Below are 12,257 nucleotides of genomic sequence, written 5' to 3'. Positions count from 1 at the left end.
TGATTGCATACCTCTTCACCTTTGTGATAATGTTTATTTTTAGTCCCCTTGTTCAGTGCTGAGAGCTTTTATGGATTTTACTTAGCAGTGAAGTGATGCTCAAATGACTGATCTCAGAACTTTTGTGAAAACTATTCATAGTAGCGCCCACGGTTAATGATTCAATAAGGAGATTTACAAAGTATTTTTTTCCCCAGTGATCTCAAGTGACACACACTAAAAGCAGTGAGCTTTTGATGTGCTGACATTTGTTCCTGGGGAAAAAAATAAAAGAGCAATAGCATATTGTAAAATTTCAGCCTTCAGATGCTAAAAATAGGAGGAAATGGAAGAAAAGAATTGCTTGAAGTCAGAAACCAACAAGACAATATGTAGTGCTTCTCTAGCTTCAAAGCAGGCTGACTCAGAAGCTAATGTTTTTGGTGGAAAAGGCCAAGAACAAAATGGTTTATGATTCTCAGTGATCTTTATATCAAGTGACTCTAAGGTCTCCAATTACAGAGCTGCTACCTGATGCAAAAAAAATTCAACCAGTCTGTTAATAGCAGAAAATATTGCAAGTGAGTGCAACTGCAGGATGTGGGGAGTGGGGACAGAAGAAATAACATGGGTGAGAAGTACTGAGGGGTTTTGTGAAAAGTGGTGAAAAATAGAACAAAAGAAAACACAGTAGGAGGAACTAAATTTATCACTAAATAACTGTTCTAATAATAGGAAGATTGATATTGATACCACTTTAGCTTTATTTTTTTTTTCTGTGGTTCCTTTCAGTTGTGCTTTTCATCTTGAAAGGAGTAGAGAGATTCTCACTTGAGGTAGGAATAGTTAAGCATTAAAGAGTCAGCTGAAATGGGGGCAGGGTGAGGAAGTGAAGGTAGCTGTTTCCAAACCAGCTAAGAGAAAGGAAAACTTACTTCTTTGTTCATCTGTAGCTTGAAAACTGCGCTAATTTGCATCATTAATGGATATGAAACAACAAAGAGGGAAAAAACCCCAGGATTTATTGGGATGAGAGATTAGCTCAGTTGGTTAGACCATGGTGCTGGTTGGACTCGATGATGCTTATGAGCCCCTTGAGAATCTAGAATAGTCAGAGTATTCTGTGAAATCTGTGAAGAGGGTTAACTCTCTATATAAGTATCTGTATATAAGTATCACTGTATGTGATACATACAGTGTATGTATCCCTCTGAATGGAGGGTGACAAGAGGATGGATCCACACTCGGTGGTGCCAGTCAATAAAGAAGAGACAATGGGCAGAAACTGATGCACAGGAGGTTCCACTTCAATATGAGGAAGAACTTCTTTACTGTATGGGTGACTGAGCGGTGGAACAGATTGTCCAGAGAGGTTGTGGAAACTCCGGCACTGGAAATATTCAAGAACTGTGTGGATGCAATCCTGTGCCACGTGCTCTAGGATGACACTGCTTAAGCAGGGAGGTTGGACCAGAGGACCCTTGTGGTCCCTTCCAGCCCAACCGGGTACTGTGATGATGTGATTCTCTGAACAGATCTGAAACTGAAGAAGATCTAGGCTTCCCATGTCGTAGGGGGGTTTTTTTGGATAGCTCAAGACCTTGAAAGTTTTAAGAGTGGCGCTGTTTCTTGTCGTGCTGTGACTGATAAACACCTGCTGGTTTCCTGTCTAATCCCCGCCCTTGGTCAGTGTTACCTGCTGGAAATCCCCGTGCCGTCAGCCGAAGGAGGGAGCCTACCTAAAGGCGTTGTTCTCCAAGGATTCTTTTCCTGCCCTTTCAGCGAGCGGGAGGCTCGGCCAGCACGGCCCGGCGACAACGCGCGGCGCTCCCTCTGCTGGCCGAAGGTGGCTGCTGCAGGCGCCCGCCCTGCCGCTCGGCCCCGCCGGTATCTCACGCTATTGAAAGGCGCGTCCCGTCCCGCCCGCCCCCGGCCCTCCATCCGCTCGCCCCACAATGCTTTTTACAGCTTGGGGAGGATAGAGTCCCGCAAACGATCTGCCATGAGGAAAGGCTGAGAGAGCTGGGGTTGTTCAGCTTGGAGAAGGCTCCAGGGAGCCTTCCGATAGCACTTTCCGATACCTAAAGAGGGCTGCAAGAGAGCTGGAGAAGGACTTTTCGCAAGGCTAGGTAGTGACAGGACAAGGCATAATGGCTTTAAGTTGAGTAGGTGTATGGATATGTAGATAGATAGCAGGAATAAAGTCTTTACTTTGAGGGTGGTGAGGCACTGGAACAAGTTGCCCGGAGAAGTTGTGGATACCCCATCCCGGGAAGTGTTCAAGGTCAGGCTGGACAGGACTTTGAGCAACCTGGTCTAATGGGAGGTATCCCTGCCCCTGGCAGGGGGGTTGTATCTGAATAATCTTTAAAGTCCCTTTCAGTCCAAACCATTCTATGATTCCATGATGTTCTATAGTTTCATTGAGCAACGGGTAAAGGGAAGGTGGATAGAGGCTGCCAAGCACTCTGGCAGAGACAGTTCTTATTTGACACTGCTTCTTAACCAGTTGTTCATTTCACTTGCAAAGACCTGTATATGAAAAAATTCTTAGAAAAACTCAATTACAAGAATTACAAGCAAAAAAAAAAAAAATAAGATTTTTTGCATGTCTATTTTCCATGTGCAAACTGAGAAACTTCATGTTCAGTCATAACCAGTAACAGTAGGAACCTACTTTCTATTTAAAAGTCCTAAAAAAATCTTTCAGAGAGAATTTTTCTTCCTTTCAGGGAAAAGAATTCTTTTAGAATACTTCAAAGAGTATTCTAAAAATAAACATTTTCTCTACCCACTGGAAACAGTGGGAAATTTTGTTTTAATCAAATGGGTGGATTTTGATTCTGACAGATGTTCTTTCTTTAACAACAATTCAAACAGCTTCATTAAATTCTCTTTTTGACAAAGTAATAATTTTCCTCTATAAGCCAAGACAAATTAGTGTATGTGGGCATTTTAACACATCTGGCTTTAGAGCACCCAATTTTTATTCATTTTTTTTTGCAGGAATTACTGTGTTATTTGTTACCTATTCTAATTTCCCCCTTTAGATCAACATCAAATAACTAACCAATAACCTCTTCCATTCCCTGTCTGAAACTCATTTAAAAAAAAAAAAAAAAAACAAAAACTCAAATGCACTGTTATCTAAATAACATACTTAAAGCCTGAACTATGAATAGAAATTAAAGGCTATAGAGTAATTTTTTCCTCATTTTTGCGAATTATACCAGTTGTCTTCCTACTTTATAGCTGTCTTTTATCTTCCAGCAGTGACACCCCCCATCTGACTTATGATCTCTCCACAGGAAGTCATTGAGTGACACAATAGAGTTAATGAATTGGTCTTTCACCTCCAAAAACCTGATCTAAATGCTAGCCTGAGATAATGAGCATGATGGAGTTCAGTAATGTCAGCAGAGTATTAACTTCTGTTTAAAGGAAGAATGAGCACTGGCAGGAAAATGGATTTTAAGAGTGATTTGGAGCAATTGCACCTGCATGCATTATGGCAACTCTAGCCTTCCTTCATTAGAGTCATATTCACATTATCCCTTTGCTATTTGAATAGAATTTGGCAGAGGTTTATCTGCAGAGTGTATCATTTATCAGGGTTCTTTCTAGATGCTTAAGTTCCCTACCACTCTAATATCTAAGCAACACACCTTCAGTACCTGGTTGTTTAATGTCAGAATAGATATATACAGAGAATCAGAGAGGACCACTTAACTAGTCAAGGGTAATATTTTTTATCACAGACATACGTAATGGCAATATATTTCAGGAAAAAGACAACACTACCATGTAGTAAGCACCAGGTTAACTGCAGAAGTCAGCAGGACTGACAGAGTGTTCCTCTTTCCGGCACAGAAAGGCCAAATACAGCGTACTTCACTGGGGATCTCTATCCCTGCTGAAGGTGGATCATTTCAATGCCTGCAGCACCTACAGAGATAACTCCTTTACTCCTTTTCTGAGGGATTTGAAGGAGGTCAGCAATATCTTTCCAAGCACTTCATCATTCACAGGCATATTACAAACTGACAAACAATTTGGTGAAAGACAAAAAAAAAATTCTTTAAGTTTGTTGTCATCTTTTCACCATATTTCCAACTCTCCCTCTTTGTTGTTTAAGATAGATCCCACCTGCACTCTCAAAGGTCACATTTCTCGGTCTAAAATGAGAAGCATCTTGCATATTTTTCCCAAATTCTTGACAGGTTTGTTACTAGTCCAGTGATGTCCTTACTTATCTTAAGGCTACTTCAAAAAGTGTGGTATCTGACACAAAAAGATCCATGTCCCCATACCAAGTGCCTCCACCCACTTACAAGCTTCCACAGGCTCTTCAAAGCAACAGTGATGGTCTAGTTATCTTGTCAGTTCAGACTGTTTCTCTGTAAAGCAGCAACACAAAGATAGATTGCAGAAAGAGCAGCTGGCTTCCAGTGAGCAGTGGGGAAGGCTGACACACCCTAGCTGGAGTTGCATCAAGAAGACAAACGAAGAAAAACCCAAACAGTAAATCCCAGAACTCATCACCAGCAGAAATAAATCCAAAAAAAGTAAACCCCTAACCCAAGTGAATCCCTTCCCCACCTTTATTCCCACTGAATTTCTTCCTCTCTGTGTGTCCTGTGTCTTTGGGGGAGAGATGATGATCTTCCTAACTGCTCCCCAAAACTAAAAAGCAGAACAAGATTGTCAGAGTAGCTACACTGTTGCCTTCGCTCTGATTTCTTTCCCTCACACAACAAAACTCAAGCTTTCACCTAAAAAAAAAAAAAAAAAACCAAAAAAATCCCCCACCCAACCCAATTGAAACCAAACAATAAAGCTCCACAAATCAGGTATTTGCAAACTAATTACTGAAACTTTTCAAGGCAATGAGACCCTGAGTAACCAAAGAAAACAAGTATTTCAGGATAGTGAAATAGTTGGTACCATCATGTGAACACAGAAAACACCATCTTTACATCTTAGGCAAATAGGCTTTATTTTCTCCTGAGTAGCGGCAGCATCTGAGTAACTTGTTCCCTGGACAGTTATTGGTACTTCATACTCTTACACAGATGCATGTTTATACATTCCCTGTTTTTTTGTCGCTCTGACTTCAGCCTAACAATCCCAGCAAAATATATCTATTGATTACAGCAGGCAGACTGTAAAGAGCTTACAGTCTGAGATTCTATTGGCTTCTCTATTACCATCTTTTTACTTTCTTCTTGGTTTTATGGTTGGTTTGGGTTGTTCAGCTTTTTTTTTTTTTTCACAGCTCTTGATTCACCCTTAACTACAGTCCATAAACAGCTTTATTACAGCTTTGTCCTCCTCTTCTATTCTCCTGCCTTCCCCTCCACAATCGCCTGCAATTCCCCTCAAAAGGCTGGTTCAGACCTTCACAGTTCACCTGTTTATACCCAAGTTTATCTAAGCCCAGTCTATGCCCATCTCTAATCAAAAGTTAATTTTAAACTTTAACAGACGTTTGTCCCCAGAGTTTACATAATTTATATATTTAGAAGATAAGTGTTCTCTTGGCCTTTGTTATTCTATATTAAACAAGCCAAATTCTCTTCAGATGTGACCGACAGGGAGCAGTCAGTGGTGTTTGTGCTCAGTTGGTGCCAGAAGGCAGCTGAAGCCAGGCAGGGATGTGTGTGTGGATACCTGCTCAGCACTACACTTGCAGTATTTAGCTCTGCCCCTTCAGGCTTGCTTACATCAGCAAAGATCAGTCCAAATCCACCTCTGCACTGAGCAGGTTTGTGATTTTCAGTACTGGATGGCTTTGGTTTGGCCAGAATACAGGTGGAGAAAATGCACCTGGATATGCAGAGTGGGACCTCAGTCTCTTCTTAGACATGTTCCCCAGTCACACAGTAACCAAGAAGTTTTCTCAAACTTAGCCAACAGAGGAGCTCTCTTCTATTCATGGAATATTGTTGTTAACTCGTAAAACCATGTCCTTACACCTGGTAAAGCTGAGCTGGTTTCCAGTAGGTTTTGAAGGTTTTGGTTGTTTGGTTTTCTTTGCCTTGGGCTGAGGCCAAGAGCTGTAGGGCTCAGGGAAGATGACTTACCCTGATGGTATGACCCAGGACTTGCTCCAGACTGCATGAACAGAGCACTCAGCATTTTTGTACTTACGTGCAAAATGCTGAGTAGGCATCACTGAAATGCTGAATGTGACACATCTGAGACACCCCACGCACCAGGGACTTGGTATCTTGCGTGAGACCCTCAGACATGCGAGCTTCAAGACCTGCAGAGCCTGACATGAGCCCAGCCCAGGAAACACTGCTTTAGAGTGCACGTGTGGAGCAAAGAGGAATGTAATGATAAAGGAGTTATCTTTTGCTTTTTCTGTTTGCCTATTCACTCCATTTGTTCTGTGCTCCAGCTGAGAAGGAGTCTCTTAGATGTACCAGTCATGGCACATTTGCTCAGCTACATTAAGCTTTGGTGGAATTCTGTGTCTTAGACGTCTTCTTTTGTTTATTTAGTTTTATTTTTAAAGGTAAGATTTTGGGGGATTTTTAGGATATAGGGGGAGTATGAAGTTTGTCCGTTAATTTCTTTCAAAAGCGTATGGCAGGTCAGTGGAAAGAAAGTCTCCTTGCCTCATCCTTGCTACAGCACCCTGGGTCCTCCTCTGCCTCCTGGAGATGTCACCTTCCCCAGAAACTCCTGGACATGATCCAAGGAGGAAAGATTCACAACTGAAGGACAGGGCAGACAGAAGGCAAAATGGAAGATCCAGAAAGGAAACAGCATGGCAAACACGGGTGGGTGACTCCTGGGGAGAGCAACATCAAAATCACAGCCAAAACACGTGATAAGGAAAAAAATCACCCTTCCCTAAGGTTTGAGAGATGGCAGTGTGGGCACTTGGAAAGTCACTGGCTTGTTAGTTGGAAAGCAAGATTGGATGTGAAGGCTGGCTCTGCTATGATACTTGGGACTGGAAGACCCTCAAATTCTCTTCTGTCTTCCCTTTTAGAGTTTTTTCAGATTTAAAAGTATGCTCTTCTAGTGTCTATTCTGATATAAACTGGGTTCTAATTATATATGTAAAACCCCCAACCTTTTATTATTCTGGGAGTGATTACTAATAAAAACGAGATTTATACACATCTACCTTATGTTGTGGCTTATTCAAGATAAGCATTTAAAGAGTTCCAAAGTACATCTCCAGTCCTTCTTGGTAGCAGTCCCTGCAGAATTTCACTGTGCTCCAGAAGGAGGGCACAGATTCAGGTTCTGAAGCTTCATCCTGCTGTTCATTTCGCTGAAGTCAGTTGACGGTAGAAACTGATCAGGAAAGAACTTGACCTGTAGTTGACTTGCTTCCTCCTAGCTGAGCATTGTGTATTCATAGTTGGATTTCAAAATGTAGCTATCCAGGGTGTCTCATGTCTGGATATGCTCAGAACAAAATAAGAAATGGCAGAGCCACATTTTACATGGTGCTGTGGTCAGGTTAATAAATCTTGCAAGCTTTCCAAATAGTATGTTGTTGTGCTTGAACAGGACTTGCCACCTCAAGCACAATGTCATCTTAGATATTGTTATGTAGCTTCTGCATCTTCAAAGATTTACATCCAGTCAGCTGAAAACATGCAGTGACTAGTTTCATTTTCATCTCTAGAATAGGAAGTAATGTACCCTAAAAAAAATTGTATTTGTGCCAAAAATATGTACACAGAAATGGTAGCTATGTTTCCAAGCTTTAGGTTTGTTGTTTAGCAAGCTAACAAAAATGGCTTTGTTTTAAAATCAACAACCATGTCTATAAAAAGGTTTGATACACCAGAAACACATTAAAATAGCCTTATATGAATGCACAGTATGCCTCCAGTGATAATACTAACACTGTGCCTTGTGCACATAATCTTATTTGCATGAAGGACTAGCAGAGTTCTGCTTTTTGTGATCATGTACATGGTGGAAAATTGACCAGATTAATGTTCTCAGGGCAAACTGACATTTCAGGTACACTGATCAGTGTTTTAAGGACCAGTGTAAACAAATCCTATGTTTTTAGCTGGCAGTGAAATGGCTCTGAACCTGCGAAACAGAAATGAAACATAGGCTGTATTTGTAAGATGTTGAGGATGGAAATAAGAGAAAGGCAATCAGTAATTTTGAGGCATTGCTACAATGCTTCCTGTATTCAAACTCAACCACAAACCCCAGGAAAACATATGTTTAAACTTTCTTAAGAAGTGCAGTGTGCCGTGTTTCACAGGGGAAGGAACCAGGCTCAGCAGCTTTGTGCAGTGCAGTTAGACTGCTGCCAGCCAGCAAGGAGCTCTCTGAACCACCCAGCAACTAACAAAGAGGCTGCAATGAAGGGACAGGCCAGCTATGCTTCCTGCTGCAAGGAAGCTACCTTTTGTTGCTTGAAAGCACTTTTCACATTTTTCATGTGTCTGGGCAGAAATCTACCCAGAATTTTCTTCCCCAGGAGAAATTCCCCTTTTTTTTTTTTTTTTTTTTTTTTTTTTCTTTTAAAGCTAGAAGACTCCATAATTCAGGTGGAGAAACAGAAACTAGCTGTGGGGAGTCCAGAGATTTCAGTTAGACCTCATTCACATGGAAATTATTTGGAATTAATTTGCCAGTTCTCAGACCTATCCAAAGTGAAGAGACCTTAAGATGCTCATCGCAGTCCTAGAGCACAGTTTAGCTGACAGTGCCAGTGATGATTTTTGAGCAACCACTCCTTGCTCAAAATAGGCATATGTATGTTTTCAGGATCTGAGAGGCAGGTTGCAGTCAAAATAGGGAAAGAACAAGAATGTTCTCCCATACTGAAAGGAAAACCTGCACTGACCTCCTGAATGATGAAATAGAGAAGAACCGCCTGAGCTACTGACAGGAGGAAACACGAGCTTGTACCTCTTCAATCTACTATATCTGAGGCATGAAGATAGTCTGGTTTTGTTGTTACCTAGTATTGGTGTTGTCATGCAACATGTATGTGCTCTGCAGTTTCTAGTATCATTTTGAGATTATAATGACCTTGAGAAAGGTGAATTAAAGATTTGATATAATAAGTTTTCTAGATGCTCTACTGGCAGCTAATTTTTAGTGGTGAAGAAGGAAGCTTTCAATTCTTTCTAAATTGAAGAAGACAATAGATCTGAAAGAAAGACTGTTAGTAATTCTGTGGTGTAGGTTTTGAACTTTACAGTCATCTAGTTTGCTATTTTTAATTTACATTCAAGTAATTTGGATTCAATTTTGAGGACAGAAAACAGATCAGAAATCCACAGTAGGGTTTCAAAAGCTTCTTTGAAGTGAAATTTGACTCATGTGGTTACTGCTACTGGTTTTGTTGCTCAAACTGTCTGAAGAGTTTCCTAAGTAGATTTATTGAAAATAATTTCTTAAAACCCAGTCCTCCCTACAATACCTACAAAAACAAAACAGATGAAATAACTATTAGAGAAAAAAATAATACTAAATAATCTAATTATACTTAATAAGAAAAAAAATTATGGGAACTGTCCTAATGATGTCTTTTCTAGTTATTTAGAAAGGAGAGAACGTTGAAACCCAAGTAATTCCTACTACTACTTCAGTATTTAGACCTAGTGTTAAGAGGGGGAAAACAGAGATTTTAAGAATTTGGAGCAAAAAAAATACATTTTATTTCTGAAAATAAACCAAAGCTCCGCTCTATGCTATATATTGTGGAACAACAGCATGCTGTAGTGAACAATAACATGTTGTAGTGAAAGAGAACAACATAACACAATTGCTTGTATGTCACATTGGTACTGGTCCCCTGCCTGAAATCTCATGGCCTAGTGACACCTCAGCCCAGGAAGGGACAGTAACATTCATTGCAAAATAAATGACACTAGTAAAATTCCATTTTGTGGGACTGTTTACTTCTGACATGACTACAAAAAAGCAGAACACATATGTATATACTTTAACTTGAGTATTCAGCATTTCCCTCTCTTCCTTCACATGGAAAAACATACTACCCCACTGTCCCATGAATCAGTTTTGTCACTGCATTTTTCTCCTAAGTGAAAAAACAAAATCAAAGACCCTGTCTAAATTTAAAACTTCCTTGTCTTCACTACAGTCTTCTCAATATAAAGAAAATCTTAGCCTCCATGTACATTTACCCACAACAAATAGAAAATTAAAAAAAATGTTTTTAATCAGAATTTAAGAACAAAATTTGGGTGGTGTCCTGCTTTACAACAGTTGGTAAACATGAGGGCTAAGTAAACTCAGAGAGATTGTGTGGCTTTTGCAAACTACAAAGCAAGCTTGCTTCTCCACATCACACAGAGGGGAAGGAAAAGCATTTGTGTGTCAAGAGGAAGAAAATAGGCAGGAAATAACAAATAAACTCAAAAAGTAGTAGGAGCACTAGACATCCAAATAGGTTTCAGGGACCCTTCTGTCCACTGCGTATAATCTTCCTGTGAGAACTGGCACAGACTGCCCTATCCTTCCATGCCCAATACCTTCTATCTTCAGGTGTTGCTCCAGAGTCCCAGGGGGTTAGGAGCAGCTCCAGCCAGAGCCAGGGTACTCAGCAATTGAGGAATTAAATGAGATAGCCGAGTGAGTGAGTTTGAATGCCTGTCACACACCAAGGGGGAGGGGGTGTGAGGAGTGGCAGAATCAGGAGCAAGCTCGGGAAAAGTGGTTTGTTCCATCGCCCTTTTAAAGGTGTGGCAAAGTGCTTGTTGAAATACCCCAGCTGGCAGGGACTGTTCCTTCACAGGCAGAACAAACAACAAGCAGAATTGTCATAATCAAATACATAGGAAAATCCCTGAAAATGAAGGTGAATATTTGTGTAGATCCATACACATATTCAATTTATTTTTTATTATTTTTTTTTTAAGTGCATGCCATATGGACGTTTGAGGGTTTCCTGCTAATGGTATATATATGCTGCCTGTGATTATTACCCTGGAACAGGAAAATTGGAACTTAGAAAGGATTTTGTTAATAAGCCTTTCCTAAATGACACTTTTGCAATCCACCTCTCAAAGGAGTACAGTGCCAACTTTGTTGTGAGGCAGATGGTAGTGAAAAAGGTGGATGTGACTCTGATCATTTAGCAGGGAAATTAATTTATGTGGTACTAACCAGCCTCCAAATTGGGTTTATTGGCTCATTACAGTTTCTCCAAAACACCAAAGCTTTATGTTTTAAAGAAGCTGAAGGTTATTTTCAGGATATTTGTGAGAGGGAGAGAGAGGGAGAAAGAGAGAAAAAGAGAGAGAAGAAAATTGATTTAATGACTGAATCTGTATTAAAGGTAAGATGACAACTTTTGTGCAACTTTCATTGAAGGACTTTGCAGATCAGCCAAGGAATGCTGAGGAAATCCTCCTGTCTAGTAGTGAAATGCATCTTTATCCGTCCTTGACTGCTTTAGTATGAATGTTTATAGATTATTAGCATTGTGCTTTTGGCGTGGATGTACCTTCACTGCACGAAGAAAATGAAGTGCACCATGGCCTAGCATTACAGCATATAGATATTTCCCTATTTCTTTTTATAAACAAAAAATTTCGATCTTCTCATAGCAGAATAATTCTGTTTAGTATACTAAAGAGAGAAAGTTCAGAATGAAAGTTGGACAGCAAAATGGAGATTGTACTTTACCTTTCAGAATTTTATGTCAGATGCATAATCCTTATATTGTCACTACTTGTGGCAGTCTGTGGTACATCATTATCTTAAGGATGATTAAGAGACTTTAGTACCAGCCTGTCTGAGGAAACAATAATGTTCTTAGATCTGGTGATCTAAACTTCATTGCTTCACTTCCTTCAAAGTAATTATTTCTGATTTAAATTACCTAGTCTGAAAAGGATTTTATACAATGCATTACAATATGTGCTCTGATGAGATCTGTAAAGATTCCCTAAAATTTAGTCCTGAAGTTTTATTAGGATTCTGTAGTCAACTGTTACCTTTACTAATTTTTTTGACTTTTCCTGAAATATGCTACAACTGCAAGACTAGTAAACACTAGTCAGTGACTTCATTTTGGATCTCTGTCCTTACACTCATAGAATCATAGAATAGCCTGTGATGGAAGGGACCTTAAAGATGAGCTAGTTCTAATCCCCCTACCATGGAGAAGGATATCTTCCACTAGACCAGGTTGCTCAGAGCTCCATCCAGCCTGGCCTTGAACACTTCCAGGGATGGGGCATCCACAACTTCTCTGGTAAACCTGTTCCAGTGCCTCACCACCCCCACAGTAAAGAATTTCTCCCTAATAT

Source organism: Empidonax traillii, unplaced genomic scaffold (assembly GCF_003031625.1).
Source record: "Empidonax traillii isolate 1590-97213 ecotype Southwest subspecies unplaced genomic scaffold, ASM303162v1 scaffold416:size516265, whole genome shotgun sequence".
Taxonomy (NCBI): Eukaryota; Metazoa; Chordata; class Aves; order Passeriformes; family Tyrannidae; genus Empidonax; species Empidonax traillii.
The sequence above is the reverse complement of the archived record's forward strand: the minus strand, read 5'-3'. Positions refer to the sequence as shown.